The 9019-nt window shown below is 36.7% G+C and overlaps 1 non-coding gene across 1 annotated transcript; it reads left to right on the forward strand.

Annotated features, from left to right (window-relative positions):
* Nucleotides 1-723: 723 nt before the first annotated feature.
* On the forward strand, nucleotides 724-830 carry LOC141654083 (small nucleolar RNA R71). The gene has a single exon (XR_012547659.1). It is a non-coding gene; the product is annotated as a small nucleolar RNA R71 (small nucleolar RNA).
* Nucleotides 831-9019: the final 8189 nt, after the last annotated feature.

Here is a 9019-nt window from a genome sequence, read left to right on the forward strand (position 1 = left end):
TTTTGGTCAGTTTGAGTCGGTAAGTGTCCCGGAGCTCGAGTTGTACTCTTGCTAGCCAATTGAGCAATTTGGCTCTCTAGTAGCTTCATCCCGGCCTCTCTAGCTTGGGACTCTTTTAGCAACAAGTTCTTAAATTCAGCAAAGTCGGAATTTTGTGTTTGTTGCTGCTGCGGCACATAGGGAGGTTTTTGATATTGTTGTTGCTTATGATGAGGGGGCACATAAGCTTGCTGCTGCTGTTGTTGTGGAGGTTGAGTCGGATTTAGGACATTTTGGCTACTCCACCTCAAGTTTGGGTGGACATTCGGCTCATAGTACGTGTTTGTCTGCCTATAATGTTGAAAGCGCAAAGACAAGACTCAAAGGGACTAGGACAATTTTTCGAAACATGTCCCTCCTCCACATCTTCTACAGACGAAAGGACCGTCTGAAACAGCATTCACATGATACATCCCTCCTTTTGAAGCTCCTCCCAACTCATATTTGTCAAACCTCACCGTGAGAGCTTCTAATGCAGCCACAGAAGGGGATTCAGCACTCCTCCTCTGATTACCTCTGGAATTCCGATACTCAGCTTTATGGGTGGCTAAGTCATCAATGATCTTCCACCCCTTAGTCTCTCCCATATTCTCAGCAAATCGGCCATTGGCTTCAGCATCCAAAATAGCCCTCTGATAGTCATACAGCCCATTATAGAACTGATTGCACAAGCTCTATTTTTCGAACCCATGGTGCGGAATGGTTCGCACCAGCTTCTTAAAACGGACCCATGCTTCATGAAAGTTCTCATCCGGCCCCTGTTTAAAGCTCGTGATCTGAGCTCTAATGGCATTCGTCTTTGAGGCAGAGAAGTATCTCTTGTAGAATGCCAATGCTAAAGAATTCCAGTCGGTGATCCCATGAGCATCTCGATCCAGATCTCTGTACCACTCCCTTGCAGCATCGCGGAGTGAGAATATAAACATAGTTTCTTTTATCTAGTCTTGCGTCACACTGGTCGGTGGAGGTATAGAGCAGCAATAATCGATAAATATCTCCATATGCTTAGCTGCATCTTCAGTTGCAGCTCCCCCGAATTGGTTTTTCTCAACCAAACTAATATAAGAAGGCTTTGGTTCGAATTTCCTATCAGCTCCGGGTAATTCGAACCCCTTGTATAGATTTGCAGCTGTCGGCTCAGAGTGACTAGCTATACTCGCTTCTTCGGCCATGACTGGAATTTCCGGAGATGTGACGGTCTCAGCTGAAGAAGTAGAAGCAGGAGATGTAGGTGGATCTTCTTCGAATAGCTCGTTATCATAAAAGCTTGACAGAGTACTCAGCTCTTCTTCTGTCGGTAATACCCTTTGTGATCGTCTCAACTCGCGCAAAGATTTCTCAATCTCAGGATCGAACGGTAATAGTTCACCACCCTGTGACCTGCGCATAAGAAGAAACTACAAAGAGGATATAAGAAAAGTTTAAGAAACGGATGTCCCTTAAACTAAGAAAGACTAAAATAAAACAACTAAAAATTAGAACAATTGCCTCCCCGGCAACGGCGCCAAAATTTGATACCCGTCGTTGTGAGTACCAAAAATAAGATTTATAATTTCCTATTAAGACTAACCTAGGCTAGTGGTAACACGGTCGAACCACAAGGAGGCGAATGTAATTAATAATTGTCTAATTTAGTCTAAGGTAACGAATGTGGGGGTTGATTTGATTTGGTCTATAGCTAAGAGTAATGAAAGACAATAAACTAGATAAACGGATTAAACGGATAAAAGAAGGGTACTAGGATGGTCGGTTCGTTATAGTTTCGGCGGCAGCAAACTAAGTCGGTCTAAATCAAACACATGAGGCGGGAAATAAAGAGGTCCTCTCGGTCCACTCTTAACAAATAGCATCTTTCGATCTCGCTATAAGTCCCTAATATCACTAATACTAACTTTCGTCCTGAAAAGTGACTTATAATCTAAACTTTACCTATCTTTCGATCTCAGCATAGTTTACTCATTTTAATTGGTGATCTTAACAACTGTCCCTATCTCTCGATCTGATGGGTCAGTCATATCCTAAACATTCAACTAGTCGTGTGCACTCGATTCGTCGAATAAAGAATTAAAACAATTAAAACGAAGGTCAAACCTCACTTGGTCAGTCGATCGACCGGGTATGGCAGTCGATCGACTGACACGCGATTTCAGTCCAAATTATTCTACGCCGCCTACACTATAATTCCCCTACATCCTAGCACAAGCTATTTAGCTACTCATACTAAGGATGATAACAACAATAAAACTAATAAAATAGACAGAAGAATTCATGCTTGAAATAATAGAACAAACAATTAACATAAACGATGAATTGGCTTTGGATATTAACTAGCAATTTCTATACTATCAATGCGATAAAGATAAACTGAAATAGAACAGAAGGAATACCGAAATTTCAGAGGAATTGTAACGGAATGATTAGAAGTACGAACGAAAATCCGATGCAAACCAATACTCCGAACCCTAATTATTTGATATTCTAAAACTGAATGTAAAACTAGGTAAATTTCTGAATAAATAATCTGATGTTCTAGGTTACGTTATATAGAAAATATACGTAACACTTATTATCAAAACCTAAACACAATGGGCTTGCGTTTCCTCGATCTTTTAATTCTAAATCTGGGATAGCGGCTTGGTCGATCGACTAAGAGTGGCGGTCGATCGACCGAGTAGCAAAGTCTGATGTCTGATAAGCTTCGGAACCCGCAGTTGGTCGATCGATCTGAAGGTAGTGGTCGATCGATCGCTTTAGCGATATTGACTTCTATAATCTCGTGGATTTGTCTTTTGGGCCTTGAAATGCGCACCAAGCTCGTTCCTTAAGTGAATACTTCACGTCAAATGCAATGCAGGATACTCGGGGACGGATTTAGCTTAATTTCCGCTGAATTCTTCACATTTCTGCAATAAAGTACAAAAACACGAAAGTAGACGGAAATAGGGGAAATGGTAGCTTAAACTACACAACTGAGCTCTGAAATGCGTGTAAAATGAGGTGTAAAACATCATATAAATGACACGCATCAATGCCTCACAAATCTTCAATGTTATAGCTAAGAGTGCTATAACATTACTTGTTTAAATTGTAAACTTTAATCAATCTATTAAAGACTAACAAATGATTACAAGCAAGAGTATATATAATATAAAGTACATACTTGTCATTATCAAAACTAATCATATATCAATTTGGTCCAACAAATTCCCCCTTTTTGATGATGACAAGTCTCTTACGATTTGTGACTAAGTGTAAGTTCCCCCTCAACATAATACTATAAATGTCATAGTCAGTTGAACGCAAGAACAATCCACTTATATACAAAGTATAGCATCTAAGGACCTTAAGAGATTAAAGGTTCTGACAAGGAGCAAGCTTAGGCAAATACTTAAGTCACGATCATTTTCTTCCCCCTCTTGACATCGTCGAAAAGACGAGAAAAGACATAAAACAACTAGAATAATACAGATCGAGACACGTATTAATCATGCAAAGAAAGATTATATATTGAGAAAGTAATCTACGATAAGCATGCAAAATATAAAATATGTCTACTGTTAGGTTCATATACCTGTTATTAGACATCTCTAATAGTGATTTAATTAACATATTAACTTTATCATTATGGATCTAGTGCATGCTTAACAAAATAAAGGAGATAAGAAAGAAAACAATGTTTTCCTTACATATGAAGATGGTTGAATTTGGGCACAAGGTATGACTCCTTCCTACTCTTGTTCTTGAGCTACAATATGCATTAGGATGATCCTCCAAGATTCCAAATTAGAAGCCCTCCTTTTGATTGCACCCAAGATTATAACCCAAAATTACTACTAATGTTAACTAGATATTAGGTAGTAATGTACCCTTAATTATTACTAATATTACTAATACTACTACTCTAGTAATATATCACAAATATTAGTATTTGAGTGGTTTTTGAGGTTTTTGCATGTGAGGAAGATATGAGCATCTAGAGAGAATAAAATTGAGAAAAATTGAGAACAACAATTGTTCTTCTCACTACCACACTTGTGCCGTCCAAAATGCTCTTATGTAGAGCATTTTTGGTTTTCTCATTTTTGTCTTTTGCCATATTCTATAAGTGTAGGTGGTAGGCTAGTGAATAAAGCATGTCATAAGATGTTGGAGCATCTTTCCAACAACAAAATGACAAAACCAAAAACTCAAGCATGCTACCATTTTGGACGGTGCACTTGAGTGTATATGGGTCCATTTTTATCTTATAATATTTGTCCCACAAATGCTTATAAGTCTTATGTTTAATTATCTTACATAATTGAATATTAATTTGATCATACAACAATTATGTGACAAATTAATAAACATGTATTCACTCAACTTATTGAGTAATATTTTACCATTACATCAACATATAATGGGTCCCATAATAACTAGTTAGTTAACTTTACAACCTCTTATAAATGTAAATAACTAATTACCTCTACCTCGAAATATTTATAAAACCTCAACATAATTTAGTGAATTAATATATTAATCCACTAAATCGAATACAATTAATTAATTATTAATTTGGGTCTCATCCTATAGGTGTGACGTTAAGGGATCAACTGATCACCACCGTCAACACGATAGTAACGTCAAACTCTAGTCAGCCAATCTTTACTGATTAATGTTGATCAGTTGACTATATAATTTATCATCCCTTACGTATTCTTAATTTGAGATTTAAACATGTGATCGCACTATTGTTGAGGACACATACTCCAACATCTACTACAAACCACGGAGTTTAATGCCAAAGGGCCGAATAGAAAACTAGTGATGCCTAATGGGCCGAATATAGAGTAGAGGCAAAATGGGCCGAATTAGACAAATTATCCAAAATATAATGTTTAATGATAAAAGGCAAGGCAAAGCAAAGATAGAAACGGTTTAGGGCATGCGGTGGTTAACACGATGAGGATTGACATAATCGGGACGAGTTCGAAACTCGAGTGAAGAAAGACGATCAAGGCAAGAGCTCACGTGCGCAGCTTGAGCGGTAAGACATCGATCAAAATTGAGCACCTTCATCGATAAAGCCTTTGTTGCCTCAAAGATTAAACCCATCTCCTCCCTTATAGCCCGAACCGCCATCATCACCGCACCTCCTTGACTACATAATTTGGCCAATGAAGTAGATTGACGAATGGCCTCATGCATACACGAGTCAGCATCCCTTTCCACGACCGTGAGACGTGCTTCAAACTCGTTTAAACGAGCTTGCACCTCGTCAAAACCACGGACCAAATCCCGAGGAGCCACAACCGATTCCTTACCCGCACCCGAGACCAATTTTTCCAATAATCGAGTTTGATTGCCCATGACGGCACCCATATTCTCCATAAACAAATCCAATTTCTTTTTCAAAGCTACAACCGAATCATTCGACTTTTCCTTAACACCGCCTTTCGGTGTAAAAACCAACACGGGACCAACCGCCATAATACCCATTAAACCAAGATACTTATCACCCATTGAATCCAATGCCTTAATATCATAGCTACCCGGATTTACCACCCTTTTAATTTCTAAAAGACGGGATATCCACATCCCATACGATAAATCGAAAGTGGTCAAGAACTTTTCACCGGTCACCGACAAGCTAACTTGAATAATCTTATAAAAGACGAGTAATGGAAGACTTACTTTTTCACCTTCAAGCCACGAATAGAGAAGAATTAACTCATAGCTTGATACCTTGTCTCGGCCATTCTTTCTCGAGACAATAGTGTTCCACAAGTAATTGAGAAAGAACTTCAATTTAGGAGGAAATAATTCGGCTAAGACATTGCTATGAAACGTAGCGCCATCATCAAAATAGCGTTTGATGATCATCTTATTTTCATCCAAGACATTGTGCCATTCTTGACTCGGATTAACTTCCAAACCATCTCTTGGAACCGAGAAAGCCGAGCAGAAATTCTCAATGGAGAGTTCAATCTCATGACCATTCACCATTGCATGCAAGACCCCATTGTTTGCCGAAACAGAGGCAAAGAGTTGAATGACTTCAATCGGATAAACCGGACCCGAAAACTGACTAATTTTCTCCCATTCTTGAAATTTCAAGAAATCGCGAAAGAATTTGATAGCATCAATTTTCGAGTACCAAGAAGAAGGATAATATCGACCTTTATAGATAGGATATCGGAGAGTACGATTAATCCGAGTTCTTTCATCATTGGTAAGACGGACTTTATCCAACCCGACAAGAGTAGCATGCTCCAAAGCTTCCCGAAACAGAGTACGCTAAAACCCATCGCGCACAACAACCTCACTGACCTCGTCTCCGACTACATCTTCCTCAAAAACAACCTCTTTCGCCTTTGCGAGCTTCCGTCTCTTCCCACTTATGTCAATATCCGCACGGTTATCGTTAGGATTGTTAAAAATCTATATCTCATTATACTCAACATATTCATATATGTTTTAATTAATTTAGTCATAAAATTAATTTAGATCTTATGCATGCAAACATAAGTAAATATAGAGAAGAAATCATTTTCCTTACAATAAAATTTCGGATCAAAGGGTACAAGTAAGATCTCCTTTCTTACTTGTTCTTGAGCTCTCCTAATATGGATGAACAAAGATTCAAGGGTAGAATCTCTCCCAAAGATGAATACCCAAAGTAACCCCTTAAAAGATTAATATTATTAATACTAGAACAATATTAATCTAAATAAAATTGACCCAAAATATTGAATTTGGTCTCTTATATTTCGTTAAGAGAAGGGAGAAGAAGGAAGTAATATTCTCTCTAAAACTCTATATTTTTAGATGTGCAATAAATGAATAATACTCTTCCAAATTGTAGTGTGTATTAGGCAAAATAATAGAAAAAACCCTTTGGCCTTTTCACTAGGAAAACCGGGTAGGGGAAGGGTAAAGGGGACAATGCATGATCAAGGTGCTCTTCACTAGAGTAACTAGGTATGCATGGTCAGCATTTAGGCAAATGATTATGTTTTCCACTTAAAAATAATCAACACAATATTTAGCCTAATACACCCTCCATTTCGGTCCATATAAGATAAAATGGATTCCATTTTATCTTTGTCAATTTATCAATTTGTCACATGTCACAAGTTTCTAGTCATGTAAAATTGTCATGTATTTTTAACATATTAAAAATCAACGTATTAATGAAAATACGTCATGTACAAAATCAACTTAGTAATTCATAATTACTTGTACCAAAACGGTTTCCCAATTATAAATCACAACATCTTGTATTTAAAATAAATCTATTCATTCCGCGTTAATTGTTTCCGTAAACAATAATTTCATCTAAGTAATAAAACAATTCGATCACTTAGACCGTATCTCATTTAATTTATCATCCAAACATATGAACGAATCCTTAATTCTTCTCAAGAATCTCAAGGATGTTCTTTAAGGCTTTCACAAGCCATATCATGGGAATTATCTCGTTATTGACTTATAATGCCCTAGGCATATATTACACCATGGCATGTGCGTCTGTTGGTATACATGATCATTCTAATGGTGGAAACATTAGAAATGGATTTCATGTAATCAACAACTTAATAGGTTCAGTGAACGACTATGACTCCATCATAGTAATTCCACTTCCATCAACATGAATAACCTATTCGACCTTGTTGATGTTAAATAGATACGAAAGATCTTATCCTCATAAGACTCTCAACTCTATGCCAATATTCTCTCTCATAGATTCAAAAATCTAGAATACTTTGCACCCTTTTTCAAGTCTCCAATCACTCTTTCACAGAAGAGAGCATTGGTACATTATTCTCAATAAATAATATGTTATCAACATATAAGACATGGGAAAATGATTCTGGCTCCCACTTAACTTCATGTATAATCATGATTCTTCAATCATGTGAATGAAACCATTCACTATTATCACATGAACGAAAAGTATAATCCTTTAATGCTTGCTTAAGACCATTCTAGGATCACTTAAGAAAGCTACGCATAATATGTTAGGATTCTTAGATCTTTATCTAAGGTTTTGTGTTCCAAACACATCCTTCTCTAAATTTCCATTTTAGAAAAGCGAATTTTAATTATCATTTGCCATTCTTCATTGAAATGTGGCAATTCCTAATATAATTTATCTTGATCAACATCTTCATGTCAATCTTATGCATTTGAGTACTCTAAAGCTCTATTTACCTTTAAAGAGACCCTCAATTTAAAGTAAATCTACTCTTGAGTAACAATTTTTGGATTGTAATGCTATGGCTCGTATGTAACAAGGTAGATTTGGGACAAAGTCATAATACTATCACTTTCACAAAGCAATATTTTAACCAATAAGACATGTGCGATAAACTCCCACTGAACTACGCTCCCAATCTATCTTTATAGATTATAGTTTAACTATACTCCCACTCTATAGTTCCATTACTTTCACAAAGTAACACTATAAGACATGTTTGTAACGATCCAATCTACTCCCACTCTATCTCTCAGAAATACATCTATCTTCTTGAGAGATAGCTTTGTGAGATACAAACATATATAAGGTGGAGTATTAGGAGTATATCTAGACTATGCATTAGCTTTCAAAAGGCCATCCCTATCATGGCAGTTTGATTCATGTAATATGCCAGTCTGATCCATGTCATTTGTTAAATAAACTCTCTATTTCAGGTATTTCCTGGTTGACCATCCACTTAGAATTACTTGTTCGTTTTGGATTGCAAATTCCCAAAATTGAGTTCAACAACTCAAACCAACTCATATTAGTTTGATCTTATGGGTAGTGACACTAGGTCATAATCCATATTTAATAAATAAAATTCATTACTTAGATCTTTGCCACTACGATCGGATCGTAATGCTTTATCACTTTGTTCAATTGGTTCCCTACGTCATTTAGAAATTTCTCAAATTTTTCAAATGTTTCACTTTATATTTGATTAAGTAAATATACCCATATCTACTTAAATCATCGGTA

Source organism: Silene latifolia, chromosome 4, assembly GCF_048544455.1.
Source record: "Silene latifolia isolate original U9 population chromosome 4, ASM4854445v1, whole genome shotgun sequence".
In the NCBI taxonomy this organism is placed as follows: Eukaryota; Viridiplantae; Streptophyta; class Magnoliopsida; order Caryophyllales; family Caryophyllaceae; genus Silene; species Silene latifolia.